We start from the raw sequence: 17,221 nt of genomic DNA on the forward strand, positions 1-17,221 counted from the left end.
GACCTGGTCTGCAGGCGGGCGGTGGGGAGAAGAGCACTTCTCCCCGTTGCCAGCCCCGCGAGCTCCGGGGACAGCGGGGAGGCACAGCTTGTCTTCCCGCTGTCCCCGAACCTGGTCTGCAGGCAGGCGGCAGGGAGAAGAGCGCTTCTCCCCGCTGCCTGCCCCGCAAGCTCCGGGGACAGCTGGGAGGCGCAGAGCGTCTTCCCGCTGTCCCCGGACCTGTTCTGCAGGCGGGCGGCGGGGAGAAGAGCACTTCTCCCCGCTGCCTGCCCCGCAAGCTCTGGGGACAGCTGGGAGGCGCAGCGCGTCTTCCCGCTGTCCGCGGACCTGGTCTGCAGGCGGGCGGTGGGGAGAAGAGCGCTTCTCCCCGCTGCCTGCCCCGCAAGCTCCGGGGACAGCTGGGAGGCGCAGCGCGTCTTCCCGCTGTCCCCGGACCTGTTCTGCAGGCGGGCGGCAGGGAGAAGAGCACTTCTCCCCGCTGCCTGCCCCGCAAGCTCTGGGGACAGCTGGGAGGCGCAGCGCGTCTTCCCGCTGTCCGCGGACCTGGTCTGCAGGCGGGCGGTGGGGAGAAGAGTGCTTCTCCCTGCTGCCGGCCCCACAAGCGCCTGGGGGGAAAATAAATTTTTTTTTCTTTATTTCCCCCCCAAAAAACTTGGTGTGTCCTATGGGCCGGTGCGTCCTATGGGGCAAAAAATACGGTATTTAACTGCACTCTCAGCTCATCACTCCTGTGATCTTACAAATGCCGGAAAGATTTCTTAAATAAATGACTAACATTACGAGCTATAACGGCTTCAACTGGTGAAGATGCAGCACAGGCATGGATATTTAACAACAATGAGAACCAAGTTATTATTTTCGAAGTGCCATTTTCCACAAAGGAACTGTGTGGGCTGCCCTTAGGATTGTGTTTAGAGGGAAGATTGGAAGCGAATGCACTTCCAAAGGCAGAATGCTTGATTCATTAATGGGTAATGTTTCAGATGATTCCCAAGTACCTTAGGGGTCCAGCATAGAAGGCCTATAGGTAATTCCTCCTTGTCCTGTGGGAAAGGCCATGCACACACCTTTTCATGCAGAAAGTCTAAAGTTCAATTCCAGGTATTTCCACTGATTCCAGTGAGCAGTATAGCTTCCAGGTCTCTCTGTCACCTAAATTTCAAGGGGCTTTGTACTAGTAAACGATCTAAAAATCAGAATGCATTTCTAGGGAAGAAAGGGCTCCTCCATCCTAAATAAAAGAGATTTCATAGAACATTTGCAGGCCCTTCTTTGTCCCAACAAAATCATAACAAGAGAGTATGAGCACAGACAGTGCACCTTTGTTTTCCAGCATGAGACATTTTTCGGATATAATGCCAAATGAATTATTAGTAGGCAGTTTTCTCACCATTTGACAGGAGCCAAGATTTCTCTTCTGATGATAGAGACACTGTATGTGGTAACCAACAAATGACAGAGCTTTTCAAACGACTGGTTAGAGCAGAAACTGTTTCTTGTTCACAGCAGATCCCTATGACTTGTCAGCCTCAGCAAAACCATGCATTTATTTGCTGGTGTATTTATCCACCCCCCTCCCCGTCCTCATGCGCAGCGCTTTTCAACAATCCCTCTTCTAAATTTCAAAAGGTTACAAGGCTGATCAAATGCTTGAATATCTGAAGCATCTGTCAGGTGCCTTCAAATGTTATGCAGATTACAGAAACAGCAAAGCGATAGGGAAACATGGGGAAAGGGCCCTGCCTATTATTCTGATAATAGTGTCCAGCTTATTGAATTTAATGAGCTACTGTCATTTAGTTTAAAGACTCTTAATAAATCCATATCAAGAAATAATTCATGCCTAATGTGCTCATAGGGCAACTAGGCTGGTCCCTTCAGTACTCAATACATTAAATACTCTCCAATTCATTCCAGCTGGTAAATAATTGCAGTGCAATATTTACACTAAGCTCTAAGTGGCAACAGCAAACTTGAAAGCCCTTTAGAAGGAAAAATGATGGGGAAATCAAGCTACAGCAGTGTTCAATTAAACATCTGTGTTCTACTGATGTCTATCCTCTTTCCAGGTAAACTGTTGTCTACTGCGGATCCTACGGCAAAGTTGTTAACCACTCTATCATCTGAGTTCTCCTTAAACAATCTCTTAAAAGTCCTGTCCTTGTGGGTAGGGTAACAAATATGAAAATACTAGCTTTTCCCTGGGAAAGTTGATGGGAGGGAATGAATGAATGGGAAAAACTACTGATTACTCTTAGGATATTTTGTTGTTGTTGTTTCATGCTTATTTGTAGCCATTGTCTTCACCATCTGCTACTTGAGAACCTTCTTTTTCCACTATGTGGTCCTGGCCAATCTCAGATCACAAGCCCATCATGATGACATCATGCTAGCACATAACCAATCAGATATAGCTGCATGATGATGTCTGCACAGTGACATTACTGAAGACAAATTAACACACTGCCCTCTCCTCCCCCCCCCCACTTCCCTCAATCTAAGTGGCTTGGATCTGAGTTGCCCTTGCATTAAAATCAGTGCTTCTTCCATTGATGACACAGTCTTTGATCCAGCAGAGGCTCCCAGTGGTGGAAGGAGGTAGGGCAATTCTCACTGATTCCCACACTTTCCCCTCTCAGCCCTTCCTGTAACTTCTCATGCTGCTCCAGAGGGTCTACACACCATCTGGGACAAATTTGTGGGGAGCCCAATGGCTAATCAGGAATAGGTGGAAATTCTCTCTTCCTTCTTCACACACAAGATTTCTACTCATAGGTTCTATATTTGTGAGAAGGAAGAAAGTTATGAGAAGTATTAAAATCAGGCAAAAATGCTGCTCCTGTGTTGTTGTTTTTTACAATTGCTGTGTTCTTTCCCTCCCCCATCATTTTTTAAATGTATTCTTTCAGGGGGAAATAGAAATCCACGACAATGCACTGCACTGCAAAATGGCAAAGAGCAGGAAAGGATGGACCATTTAATCAGACATCTAGGCAAGGCATTCAACATTAGCCTTTTGCTTTATGGTACGTAGGAGTCCTGAGCACTTTTGAATGGAGCATGCAAATCTTATAAAACAAACCAAGGACTGTTGCCAGTAAGAGAAGACATGTTGCCAAGATTTCATTTGACTGCTGCACACAATGGCTGGCTTGACAAACTCCAGCTCTGTTGACTTATAATCAGATTGATAGGGCATGTTTTCTATACTTATTTCTTGGAAATCTCAGTTTAGCCACCAGGAAAGTTGCCGAACAACCAAGAATCTATCACTAGTTTTGCTCATTTCTTGGAATGTTTGGTTCTGCCACTTCAGTAAGCCACCATTCATTGTCCATCAACTCAATCAAAATCTGAAAGGGGCTGGTGTATGTTAAATGCTAAATGACTTATTTCCCATAATCACATTCATTTAATATGTGACATGGAACAGATCACAGTTCCCCAGAGACTTCCTGTGGAACAGAACAGAAGTTATACAAAGTCACATCTGTGCTCTTGGCTAAGCCCATTTGGTGTTTAAAGCCGTAAATGAATAAAGGGGGGGGCTACTTCCTTCCTGAGTTAATATTCCACCCTGCCAGAGCCACAATATGCCAAGACCCCACCTAGACTCTTACCCTCAACACCTTGGCCCTCTTCCCTGCCAAACCCTATGTTTCTTATCTGCCACACTACACAAACACAATCAGCAGCTGCCATCTTCCATATTGTCTAATTTTCCATTTTCCATTCAGCTCCCCCATTATAAGTTTGCATAGGGCAATAGTCTCTCTGTACATGCCCCCTACCCTCCTCAAATCTCCTCCATAGCATTGATGGAACCCAAAGGGAGTTGAGAGGGAGAAGTTCCATCATGTAACCAGAGGTCCACCTACTGAAGGAACTACTTTGTTGTATACCACCCTAATTCCTTAACTATTCTATCGTCAACTATGATCACATATAAAACAGAGTAGGCGCTGAACTTTCCACTTGCACACTTACACAAAACAAAGCAGAGTCATACATTAGTGGCCACTAACCGAGGGCCTTGCATCAGTTTCTGGGGAACAATAGTAGGAGAGGGCTGTTGTGATCATGTCCTGTTTATTGTGCATCTCAAAGGCATCTGGTTCGCCAGTAGGAGAACAGGATGTTGGACAAAAGGCCCTTTGGTCTGATCCAGCAGAGCTCTTCTTATGAGATCAGCACAAGCAAATTAGCAGCATGAAGATAAAAATTATGTCACGCCTTCTAATAACCCACTGTATCTGATCCCCACTGACTTTGCTTGAGCAAGGATTAAAAGAAATAGCCCCCAAGTATTTTAAAGACAATTATGAGTTGTACATTCATTAACTAATTCCCTTAGCCCCCCCAAAGATGCATGTTATCTAGATCAGCCAATTTGCTTATGTAAATTGTCATGTATTCCAAGCACTTGCTGGCCCTTCTTAATCAATAATTGTTTAAAATAGACTGCATATCATCTGCAAGTCTACCAAATCATCTCAGCTTCTTTGCTTTGTTTTTCCTCTTTGACATACAGTCTACTATTGCAGCCATGTTTGGAATTATTTAGCAAATAATGTTTTCCTGAATTATATCATATAGAATTTGGGCCATGTTGCTCAGAGGCAAATTATCTGTTTTGCATGCAGAAAGTCCTAGGTTCAATACTTAGCATCCCAAGGTAGGGATGGGAATGCCCCCCTCCCCATCTTGAACCTTGGAAAGCCACTGCCAGACAGTTTGGACCATGGGTAGGCAACCTAAGGCCCAGGGGCCGGATCCTGCCCAATCACCTTCTGAATCCGGCACCCACAGATGGTCTGGGAATCAGCATGTTTTTACATGAATAGAATGTGTCCTTTTATTTAAAATGCATCTCTGGGTTATTTGTGGGGCATAGGAATTCTTTCTTCTTCTTTTTCAAAATATAGTCTGACCCCCCACAAGGTCTGAGGGACAGTGGACTGTCCCCCTGCTGAAAAAGTTTGCTGACCCCTGGACTTTGGACAGTGCTTCACTAAATTGGCCCATGGTCTGACCCTGTATAAGGCAGCTTTCTGTCTTCCTATATGCAGCTGGAGTTTTGCTCCAAAACCGGCAGAGAACTGGGATGGAATGAGGCCATCTCCCATGTTGGTGCCTAGTTGAACTTCACAGCCACCATCTATAGCAATCTCATTGTAGCCTCACATACATTGCTCAGTAATTTTGGGGCACTGCCAAACCCATCCTAATAGAACTGTTCTATTTGGATGGGTTTGGTGGTGCCCCGAAAGTGGAAGACATTGTAGCTACTCTGATGTTGTGGACTAAAATTTGGAGTAGCAATCCCTTTTAATACCTGCAATGGTGACAAACCACTTTTACTGACAGCTTTTGGACCCAATAAGTTTCCAGAGCTTGTTTTAACATGATTATAATTGTGAAGAAAAAGCACACAAGAAAATAAAAACAGTACTACCTACATTGAAAGCATACACTACTATATTCAGAGGGACAGGAATTACCTCCACTGTTTCCGATGCACCCTGCCTTCGAACACAGGTTCAGCTGTCATCTGCTGAGTGGACCATCTAACATCTCTTCCTTGATTCAAATTACTCAGATACTCACAAAGCATTGATAAATTGAATCATGCAGAGAAGGACAGGATATTAAAGGCACACACAACCAGCGCCCATTCCTTCTAATGGCTCCTTGTGTTGCCTGCACATACATATGTACATATGTACATGCATGTTGAGGAAGAGCAGGAACTTTTTTTGGAAGCATCTATTTGTACATGCTGGATCAACAGTGAGACCGCATCCTGCTGCCAAGGAATAATAATAAGCTGTATCTATAGAGGGAATGGTCTTTCTCTTTTGTTGTGATGAATGGATCACGCAGTTAGGTGAGGTTCAACTTAGATCTTCTGTGATGTTCTGCATACTCACTGGGGGGCTTTCATGAGCCCAAGGCTGACTCCCATACCCACCATACATCAAACGTATATGCTAGAGCCTTTGTACACTGTTCCCAATAGATTACCCAGCAAGTGCCTTTTTCTCAGGTCCAGGTTCTATATCTTTCATACTCCTGAGAAACATACATTATGTATTGGTGATATATATTCTGTCTGTAGTATTTCTGGTGCAACTGAATTGACAGCTTTTAATATTATAAGAGTTAAATTGGAGATTCTGTTTTCAACAAAATGTTGGGCCTCGTGTGGCTGTCAGCCCTCATCCTTTGTGATAGATAGCATGAGATAAAATCTAAACAAGCAAATTGGGTATATTTACCAGTGTGATCCATAAATAAGGTTAGGCATCTTGACATTAATCAATTTCTTGGCTGAAACCCCTTCAGTAACCACGAAGCCTCTTTAAAATTCCTATCTCGGTGAACAACTCTGTTGAAAGTCTAAAGCACATGGTACGTTTATGGTTCATACATGAATCTTCTTTCTAAAGAAAAAGAAAGTTGATATCTATCTTTTGGCCTACTGAAATGGGAACTGCTATCACTTTCTTTGAACTCTCCAAAGCATGATTGCAGATTTCAAAGGCCTATTATCAGTGGGAAATGGACAATGCCAGTTAATTAAGATCTTATCATCATACTGGATTCAAAGGAGGTCTCTTGTGCAAAACAAGACTGAAAAGGATCCAAGAGTCACTTCCTCCTTTTTGAAACAGAAGTAGTAGACATAAGCCAAGGGCCTACAGCCACAGAGAAGAACATACACTGAGGTGTCATAAGGGGGAACTACAGCTCCTGCATCTCATACATTTCCTTAACATGCCAGTCAAGTAATGTCCCACAACTATCTCCAAATTATGGTGACCTTGTTATGGATGATTCTGGAGTGATGCTTCCAATCAGTCTAAGCCTAGTATCAAGTGTCATCAAGCACAGCAATGCTGCTGGTTCTCAGTGGGCCCCTAAAGGGACCCAACCCTTGGCAAGTGCCTGACCCACCATTTGCAGCTGCTGTGGTATCATGGAAGAAAGAAGAAAAGTCATTTGGTGGTGATCCCATGAGCAAGCTTCCAGACAACTCTCAGTGACCTCAATCCCAAGGCACCACTGGCTTTTTGGCTGCTTAATTTACACACTGCAACACACTAGAGCATGAGCGATGCATTCTGTGCTCAGAGAATCTAGCTTTGATGTAATTTTTAGCCCTGTTTACATCTGTTTCCTGTCCAAGGGCACCAACTGGACTTTGAAGTCACTTAAACTCTGAGCTTGTGGGTCATTTGTATTAAATTTGAATGAAAGAGACTGATTTATGATGTTTGCTGCATGATCCATTCATTACTTCAGCATTTGGGTTGCACAGACTAAATTCCTTACATGTGCCACTATTTCTTTCTTTCTGGGTTTGATTTTGTGTGTGTGTGTGTGTGAGAGAGAGAGAGAGAGAGAGAGAGAGAGAGAGAGACACCGTATTTAAGATTTTTATCCAACTTGTGCTCTTTGTCCCTTATATAATGATTGCTTTTAATTTTAGAAGGGGCATGTATATGAAAGACGAATTCCCAAGGTTCCCCCTGCCCATTAACACAACCTGCTTTCTATTTCCTTGGGGCAAAAAGCCATTCCACTGAGGGCATGTAATTTGCTTCCTTCATTGAATTTTCCCTCTGGTGATTTGTGTTGCCGTGTTGCATATTCTCACTGATTTTATTTTAAGTCACCTATTTTTTAACATTCTCACATATTAGTCTGCAGACATGCTTATTTCAGCATCAAAATGGGATTTCAGCTTTCAATTTACTGGAAATAACACACCACCTTTGATGGGATTACTCTCCTTTTTATTTTTATTTTTTTGACTGCTGGGGTCCTTACAATATTTCACTGCCACTCAGTATGCATAAAGGAACGCAACCTAGTTTTCTATTCTCTTTGCCTTTTCTTTATCAGTGTTGCCTATCTAAACAGCAACTGTGTGGAAGAGACACAAGAAGCAATAGGCACACAGACAATGAGCTTACGTACTCCGATAGTAATGACTACATCCATCAAGACAATTGCAGTCATTCATATTAATAATAATTAATAAAGGGAATCATTGTATCAAAAAAATGTCATATGGAAATTGATTTTACATGGCATATTGAAGGCTCGATGACTTTGCAGATTGGGGATGCAAGAAAGGGTCTTTTATCTCAAGGTTATCAATTCAAATGCAACCATGGTCGATAGTGGGTGGAAGCCAGCTGGGGGTGGATTTTGACTTTGTGATCCCAGTCTACTTTCTAAGGGACAAATGCTTATGTCAGCATTTGTAATCACCAGGACTGTCCCTTTGTTATTTGCTCTAGCATGGATTTTCAAGTCTATTTGTTCATTCTTTTGTTTGATATACACCTGGTCTGAGCCTTTTATTAGGAAGAGTTAGGCATCTGCCTCAGGCAGGGTGTCAGGAAAGGGCAGGAAATGGTTAATTTATTAAATAAAGAGTTTTGATGGCAGAGAAGTGGAGAGGCACTTGTGGGAATTCCTGCCTCAGGTGGCAAAATACCTTGGCCACCATTGGGTACTAGGCAGATGGTATAATGACATTCTCTGCTTTGACACAGGCAGAAAAATGTCCAGCCCAGCCTTGGATACCCCTTCACTAGAATATAAAAACAATTCAAACTATCACTAAAAACAATATGGGGGGGCATCAACAGCATTAAGAACCAATCTTAAAAATAATGTGAAAGGCCTAGGTAGATTTTATCTCAGCAGAAGGCAATGCCAGCAGACCCTCCAACTGTCCCTATTTTCCAGGGGTGTCCCTGATTTAGAGAAGCAATCCTGGGTTCTAATTTGATCCCAGAATGTCACACTTTTCCTTAGGAGGTCCCTATTTTCATTGGAGAAGGGTATGGAGTTATCCGACCCCTGAGCCATCTGAAGGCGGCCCTGTATAGTGAAGTTTTTTTAAAAAAATATTTAATGTTTTATTATGTTTTTATATATGTTGGAAGCTGCCCAGAGTGGCTGGGGCAACCCAGTAAGATGTGTGGGGTATAAATAATAAAATTATCATTATGGAATTGGGACGTCCCTACTTTCATCGGAGAAATGGTGGAGGGTATGTGCCAGCTCTGGGTTTTAGGGGCTACATGGAGAAGGTGCACTCAGTAGCTCTTCCTTCTTCTCACAGAATCATAGAATTGGGTGGCACTTTGATTAACTAGCCCAATTCCCTGCTCATTGCATGATCTGCAATAGAAATGGCAATTAGAGCACCACTGGCAAATTATTGCCCAGCCTCTTAAATACCTCCAGCAAGAGAATGCCCACCACCTCCAATGGCAGTCTTTTCCACTGCCAAACAGCTTATACAGTTAGGCCATTTTTATTTCAGTTTAACCAAAATATGCTCCCCTTCAATTTCACCCATTGCTTCTAGTCCTGCATACTATCGGACATCACAGTGCTTATATGCAGTTATGTATTGAAGTCACTATAGCATACCCTGCATCATGAGAGAATGGCAGCCATTTTGGTGGCTGTGATCTCACAAAATTTTGCAGCACCAAAGCACTTTTTGTGCCCCCCAAAGTGCTTTTGTGAGGGAAACCATGGCACAAAATGTCACGAAATCGCCACAACCAAAATGGCCGCATTGCCAAAACAGGAAGAAGGTGTCCAAGATTCTGGCTTCAAGGTGTTGGAGGGTATGCTATAGCCAAATTAAGTCCATTAGAATTATGACAACGCTTCCAGTCATATAGCTTATCCGAGATAATCGGGGATCACTTTACGAAGCTGTTTATCAGTCCTCTCACAAAAATCACTAAAGCTGCTAGAAATAGGTAAGACACTTCAAATTCTGATGACTTTTTATGAAAGTTAATGCTTAGCACTAACATTTTTGTGTGATTCTCACAAGCACCTATAATTGAATAGTGACCAATTTGCAATTGTCACACAGCCATGCTAGCTACCCCCTCACAAACACACACTAGTTTGCACAGTTAGTTATCTGGATACCCAATTTGTCTGGAGCTAGTGTAGTTGAAGCACTAAAGGGGAAATCCTTTCCACTGCTGTACATAAGGTCTAAGCCACCTGACCACATCTGGAGACAAGAGAGCTCTGCTGAGGTAGTGCAACTACAGCTGAAATTATAGCTGGTGTAATTTGTAGTCAGCAAGCATGAGATTTTTCCACTTTATTTCCCTGGAGAATCTTCAGGGCTGAATTCAAGATGGCTGAATTTCACCCGGTCATGCAGTTCTGTCAGATGAGAAGAAAAACGCAGAAATGGTGGTGCTTTGACACCCAGGAGCATTATTTAAATATCTATTGCACCTAACATGGTTACACCATAAAAGATGCATCCCTTTTGAAGTGATCTCAAGAAGAACCAGGGAATCAATACAAAAAGTAAAGGTAGCTGTGTTGGCCCATAAGTATATATAGGAAAGTATATATAGGGCAATACCTTTATTAGGCCAAGCAAAATATCATAAAATAGTGTGCAAGTTTGTTGTTGTTGTTTTTTAAAATGTGCAAACTTTCTACCAGTTTAACAAGGGACATGTCCCTTTTACAATGGAACCAGTTTTCAAGGTTATTCCACACAAAGAGAATCCATAGATTTCTTCATCAATACAGCACTTTTGATTTCAAACATAATCAGCCAACTACCACCACATGATGTGTGACCTGTGGCTAATTCGTTGTTGAGACAGTGTACACAAGGCCAAAGGCACAAGCTAGCCTAATATTTCTTTCAGGTCATGCTATTAACATTGAATCCTGAGTAATGTTCAGTTCAAGATTTGTGTTGCTAATCCATTCAGCACTCTGGGAGGTGCTTCGTCTCCTGGGGAGCATTGTCCACCAAGATGAATTGTGAGAACCTCTGGAAAGCTATTGAAGCGGGTGGTGGGAGGTCTTGACACCATCTGTTCCCAGTCCCCGAGGAAGACCTGCGACGGAGCTAAGTCTGAACTGACCTTTCCTTCAGGCACATATATGCTACACATTTGACTAGTCCTTGCTAAATGAGAGGAAAGATGGGGAAATAATAGGGGTATTCCCTAGGGTAATTTCAAAGGATCTATTTGCACATAAGAAAGGCTTGAAAACAATGAAATGTATTTCCAAGATGGGGATATATACATATATGGTATATATATAATGTTTTGCATATATTCTCTATATACAACCTTCGTACATGCCCTGCCTCTGTCGCCAGTGTCACTTATCATATTTTATCCTTTTCACTTCTAATTCCCACATTGATGCTTTTGGGTTGGGAACATGATGCATTTTGTAGAGAGTCGAAAAGAAGTACTGCTGATTGTGGTGTATATACTAATCTGATTTCTCTGCAAAACAGATTTATGTACTTTTTGGTGTTATATTCTGATTTTTATTCCATGAACCGCCATGAGACCTGTGTGTATAGGGTGGTATATTAATTAATTAATTAATTAATTAATTAATTTTAAAATAAAAGAGAGATGTGTGCGTGTATGAAGCAACTGTATTCAAAGTTATCGTATGCATCTCTCTCTGTGTATCTCTATATGTGTGCCTAGATATCACACACAAACACGGAGCTAAGTAATTTTTTGAGTGTGGATACTGAAGTAGCCAGCTGATGTACAAACCATGCATAATAGTTTCAGTGGGTTCAAAAAGGGAGGCAAAAAAACTGGAAGGTGGACCCCCAAACAGTCCAGTGCTCAGTGGTCATGGAATTCTGGATAAGGAGTAGAACACTGGGAGTGCAGAAAACAGGATGGAATGGAGTATTCTGGAAGGGAACGTGGCTGGCTGGCTGGCTGTGGTTGTGAACAGGAACACTCCACAGCAGGTCCAACTTGCTGCAGATCCAACTTGCACACATCGAAAACAGGAATGGTACGCTATCTGAGCAAGCATGGTTGATTTGAACTAACAGTTTGCAATCAGAATGTCAGATGGAACAGGAAATGAGTACTTAAATTTGAAAGTGTCAGAACTCAAGTCTACTTGGAGAAGCCCCTTTCCTTTGCTCTCTTTGGAGCCTTTTCAGTATGCTGGAAGGGCAAGGAAGACACAGTGCATGTCTCAACAGTATCCTCCTGTCTAAGCAGTAGGCAAAAATAATCCCTTGCTGACACGTGGTTCTGATTTCAGAGCCAAGTGCTGCTTTCTGGAGCTCAGCCCCCTCTGAAATGAGGCCAAAGGGATGGTTCTCACTGTCAAAGCATCCTGACTGCTTGAGTTGCAAATGACAAACATTATTTCTGTCGAGGTACTCCAAGGTACATCGAAAACACGCCAGAATGTAAGAATGCCAAGCTTCAGCCGTCAAGGACACTTGCCCTTGTAAGCCTGCTTTTGTGAAAATCCCATTTCCAGAGATGAGAGGGCCTTTGGATCTGTCTAGAGCCCTTCTCCCTTCATGCATTATTAATTAATTTATTATTACAGTTATTATGATCTTTATGAAGTGTACCAAAGCCCTATTTATCCGAGATCAGCTAATTTTTAATGAGCCAATTCTACTGCCAAGGCCACTTCTTTAACCAAACGGCATGGCTTTCCTTAAGGAAGGAGACAAAGGCCGTTTGGATGCCTCACGTCAATTGCTACTCCAGCATGAAATATGATCCAAGTTTTAAAGCACAGAATTGGACGCCGCAGCTTAGAAAGCACCAGCTGCAAATATTTACTGAAAGGTACCTTTCAAAAAAAGAAAAGAAAATGATCAAGATCTTTTAAGTACAAGGGAAGATTCCTGGAAGCCCCTTTCAGAACAGCAATTTTGATACAATCGCTAAACTAGCCTGAGCAGAAAAAGAAGCTTTACATGCAAAAGAGTGTGCATTTAACTATGCGCTCTGTGGTTTTATAGCATGTATTTATATGCATGGAATGGGGAACCTCCCCGCAAATGACTGGAGCAAGGGTTCATGCTCTGGTCAGGCAGAGCACGGGTCATTTGAAAAGGTCTGTGCAATTGGAAACTGTTTAAACACTGCGGGGAATTAGCATGTAAAAGGAAGAGAAAAAGAGAGAGAAAGAAAGCTGAGACAGGATGGGGGAACAAAGTGTTCTCTAAACTTGCCTTTGAGTGACTGAAGAAACTGGGTTGAACAGGACAGTACACACACACCAAATGTAGGAGTACTCCTTTCTCTCTCTCTCTTTGGTAGTTGAAATTCAGGATCTCTTATTGCTAGTAGCGTTCTGTGACTGCTTTCTCCCACCAAGTGGTGATGGACAAACAGATCTGTTTCAAGTCCATGTCACTTTTGCATATGTTCATCTATAAATCCATTCCATCTCATTTCTGTATTAATTTACATTAGAAAATGAACAAAATATGTGTTTCCTAGAACGTATCTAAATGTACTTTTTCTGAAAGTATGTATTTCTTATATGCATTTTTGTAGATTTATTTGAGCCCAGATCTACATCCCAAACTTTAAAGATGTGCAAAATCTGAAGGACAGCTGCACCTTGTTGCGTACGGAAGTGTGGATCCGGTTACTTCATGTTGGCGTTCATTGTGTGTTGGATCAGCACAAACGTTCATCTAGTCTAGCATCCTGTTTCCAGTTGTTTCCAGCAAAATAGTCTTTGCGAAGCCTACAAGTCGGGCATGAAAACAACAGCCACCTCCCATTGTTTGTCCCCCAGCAACCAGGATTCAGAGTCTCTGAACATGGAAATTCCATTGAGCTATAACGGGTAATGGCTGATGATGGATCTATCCTTCATGTGTTTGCCTAATCCTCTTTTAATAGCCATCTTGGACAATGGTGATCACCACATCAAGTTGAAAGATAACTCCACAGGCAAATAAAACAATTTTGTCTGCCAATTGATTCTGAGTGACCCAAAGTTCTGGTATTCGGGAAGACAGATACACATTTCTGTCTATCCGCTTTCTCTGCCATAACATTTCAGGATTGTCATCAAAGGCTACAAATTTTCCAAACTACTACTACTACTACTACTACCATTAACATTATTATCATGCTGCCCTTCATCCAAGGATCACGGAACAGTTTACATTATATAAACAACATGTAACAAACCAAACAATACCACCATGTTTGGCCCCCAGTTTAAAAGGCCATAGATTGTTTAATGAGCCAAAGTAGAAGAGGAATCTCTTTGCCTGGCACCTAAAGTTATGTAAGGAAGGTGCCAGGTAAGCCTTCATAAGGAGGTCATTCCACAAGCAGGGAGGCCCATTCTGGACCTCTCTTGGAGGAGGCACATGAAGAAGGGCCTCCGAGGAAGGTCACAGGGTCCATTTCAGTTCTTATGGGGAGAGGTAGTCTGTTTAAGGCAACCACATCTACAACACATAGCTACTGTCAAGTCTGGAAATGACTAGAACATTGGTAACTAAGGAGAGGCCTGACTTCTCTCCAGAGCCAACGTGGTGTAGTGGTTAAGAGCGGTAGTCTCGTAATCTGGGGAACCGGGTTCGCGTCTCCGCTCCTCCACATGCAGCTGCTGGGTGACCTTGGGCCAGTCACACTTTTCTGAAGTCTCTCAGCCCCACTCACCTCACAGAGTGTTTGTTATGGGGGAGGAAGGGAAAGGAGAATGTTAGCCGCTTTGAGACTCCTTAAAGGGAGTGAAAGGCGGGATATCAAATCCAAACTCTTCTTCTTCTTCTTCTCCAGGCAGAGCCACAGTTGGCATAGCAGCTAATAAGAAATTATCCTGGTCATTGCCACCACTGGACCTTTCCCGGTTGAGTACGTGGGAAGTTGTTTGCATTGGCTGTGAAGTGGGATTGGGTGGGGGGGAACCACCCGATAAATGGCATCTTCAGGTCAAGTTACATCATAAATAATCTGCAAAGATTTAGCAAACTTCATTGTGAGCGGACACTGTGCCATTGACATCTCTTGTTGGAAAAGCAGCTTGGATTTAGCTCCCAACTTCATATTATGTAATTATTATCCTCTGTGTATTTGTGGGGGTGAAAGAAAATTAATAATATACTTCATAATAATGGCAAGTGCCTTTGTAATTTGTGCTGTAAAGCAGCCAGAAAGGCTTAGACACTATTGTGGAAGGCTATGCCGAAAAAAGGCTTAATTTAAGATAAATAATCTGGTAATGTCAGGCCTCTTCTTTCACTAAATAACAGTTTTGGCAATGTCATCACCAAGACAGAGCCTTTGTGTTCAATGGCCCTTTAATGTGAAACTAAGCTTTTTGAAAAATCTGAAATCCACTGCATCCCAGACAAATCTTCTCTAATGTGCAGAATAATACAAATGCCCCTCAAGTTTTAAACATGGCAACCATCACTAGAGGTGTTTTCTTTAAAAACAAACAAACTTTCAACTGTCACCATTGTCCCCCTTTGAAGCAAAGGAGAGGTAGCAAAGCAGATTAAAAGCATTATTCTTCAAACAAACACCACTTGACCAGAACTAAAGTACAGGCCTAACTATTTCACTTTTTTCATAGTTCCCATGGTCTAAAAGCCATCAGAGCCAATTTCTTGATCCTATTTTTGTATATGTGGAATCATGGGGCACAGAATAGAAATTCATACAATCATACACACAAGAACCCCTGGGTAAACCACATATGGTCTGACATTCATCTAACCCAAAAAATAAAGAGGCATCTATTCTGAAGTGTCCTGTGCCCATAATATTATTATTGTATTTTCTTTTATTTTGAGACATTTTTATATGCGTTCATGTAAGATTCCTAAAGAGGGTTTAAAGGGAAAGAAACATTTCCCTAATTTAACACCTCAGTTACGTGCTATCACATCTATACTGGTGTGTGTAATAACTGGGTACAGGATTTCAGTCTTAAAACAATTCATTTGCTATGTGTTAACTGAATACAGCCGTTTCCCATTCCTGACTTCTGATCTTACTGATTTGCAGCTTATCCTCTGCAAGCCTATTCTTGCTTATTCCAGCTGCAATACTACAGCCTAGAAATATTCTGTAGGACTTCTGATTTAACTATCTAGAAAAAGCAGGAATAGGTAGACCGAGACCTTCAACTTTCTCCACAGAGAACTTCCCTTCCTGTGTTTAGACCTTCTGGCCCCATCTTGGTTCATCCCTAAAAACAGGATGCCAAGATTTCCAGAGGGCTAGCAATGTTAGTCTGTTGCAGCAAAAAAAACAAAGATTTTTGTAGTACAGTATGTATATATTTCTTCATGGTGAGAAGAGTTTTCTTAACTTACTTTTGATTGGCCTATAGATTGGTTGATAGGGTTCCCAGATGTTGAAGAGCAAAAAAAGAGGATAGCCTGAGTCACTGCCAGCCCGAGCTGGGGAAATTGGCATGCGGGGCTGCCGCTGTGCCTGCATGCCTTTTCCCCAGCTTGGACTAGCAGTGGCTGTAGAGTGCAGAGCAGCCCAAACCCAAGCCCAAGTCTGATCCACCCGAGCCCAAGCTGCTCCCAAATACTCCCCCCCCCCAAAAAAACCCCTGGACATTTCCTTTACAAGCTAAAAATCTGCCCAGATGGGCATGTTGCCCACCCCCAACAGAGGATATGTCCTGGTTTTCCCAGATGTATGGCAACCCTATTGGTAGATCAGGCTCCCTACAATATCAGTCCTAAGAGGTAGAGTCTTCTAAGATTAAACGAATTGAATTCTGGAGGAAACAATCTCACAGCAGCCCACAAGCAAGCTACCATCTTTCTATGTATTTAGCTCATAGGGGGAAATAAAACACAACATAGAAACACAGTGTGATTGTGCCATAATAAGATGAAGTAGATGATTCGCCTTCCTTGTCGCCTTATGCTGACAAAAATAAGCATGCTTGCTTACATATAGTGTACAGTCTGTCTTAATATGGAAGTATTTCATAATTACATGACAGAAACCCTAGAGAAATTTTCTCATGATTTCTATCATTTTTAAATACCAAGCCTGTTAAAAATGAATTCAAATCTGTGCTTGTAATGCACAGTGCCCAATAGAGAAAAACTCCTATTTATTACTACTATTACAAAACATAATAACCACAATAAATGTAATAATAATAATAGCATAGTTTGCTTTTTCATTTGTTCAAAAAGAGCAGAGAGGATACAAATATTCTAACCAGTAATGCCAGCTCCTTCTTTTTTCCAGCCTGGGATAAGATGACACATTCAAATCTCTTTCATTCTTCTCATTTCACAGCCCCTTTAGATAAACAAAATACAAGCAATGATGGGACATTAATGTCAGACTTGTCAATATCTCTGACAGACTTTGGAGTTAGTTAGTAATAGCAA

General features: G+C 42.2%; 1 protein-coding gene across 4 annotated transcripts in view; it reads right to left on the reverse strand.

The window, feature by feature from the left end:
- Window positions 1-17,221, reverse strand: part of CHL1 (cell adhesion molecule L1 like) — a 209,196-nt gene that overhangs the window by 146,162 nt on the left and 45,813 nt on the right. The window contains exon 2 of one of the 4 annotated variants that reach the window (XM_053378168.1): window positions 17,047-17,129. The exons of the other annotated variants lie outside the window; for them this stretch is intronic. The gene's annotated coding sequence lies outside the window, so the exon portion shown is untranslated. The remainder of the gene's footprint in view (window positions 1-17,046; window positions 17,130-17,221) is intronic. 4 annotated transcript variants of the gene reach the window in all.

Source organism: Podarcis raffonei, chromosome 2 (genome assembly GCF_027172205.1).
Source record: "Podarcis raffonei isolate rPodRaf1 chromosome 2, rPodRaf1.pri, whole genome shotgun sequence".
Classification (NCBI taxonomy): Eukaryota; Metazoa; Chordata; class Lepidosauria; order Squamata; family Lacertidae; genus Podarcis; species Podarcis raffonei.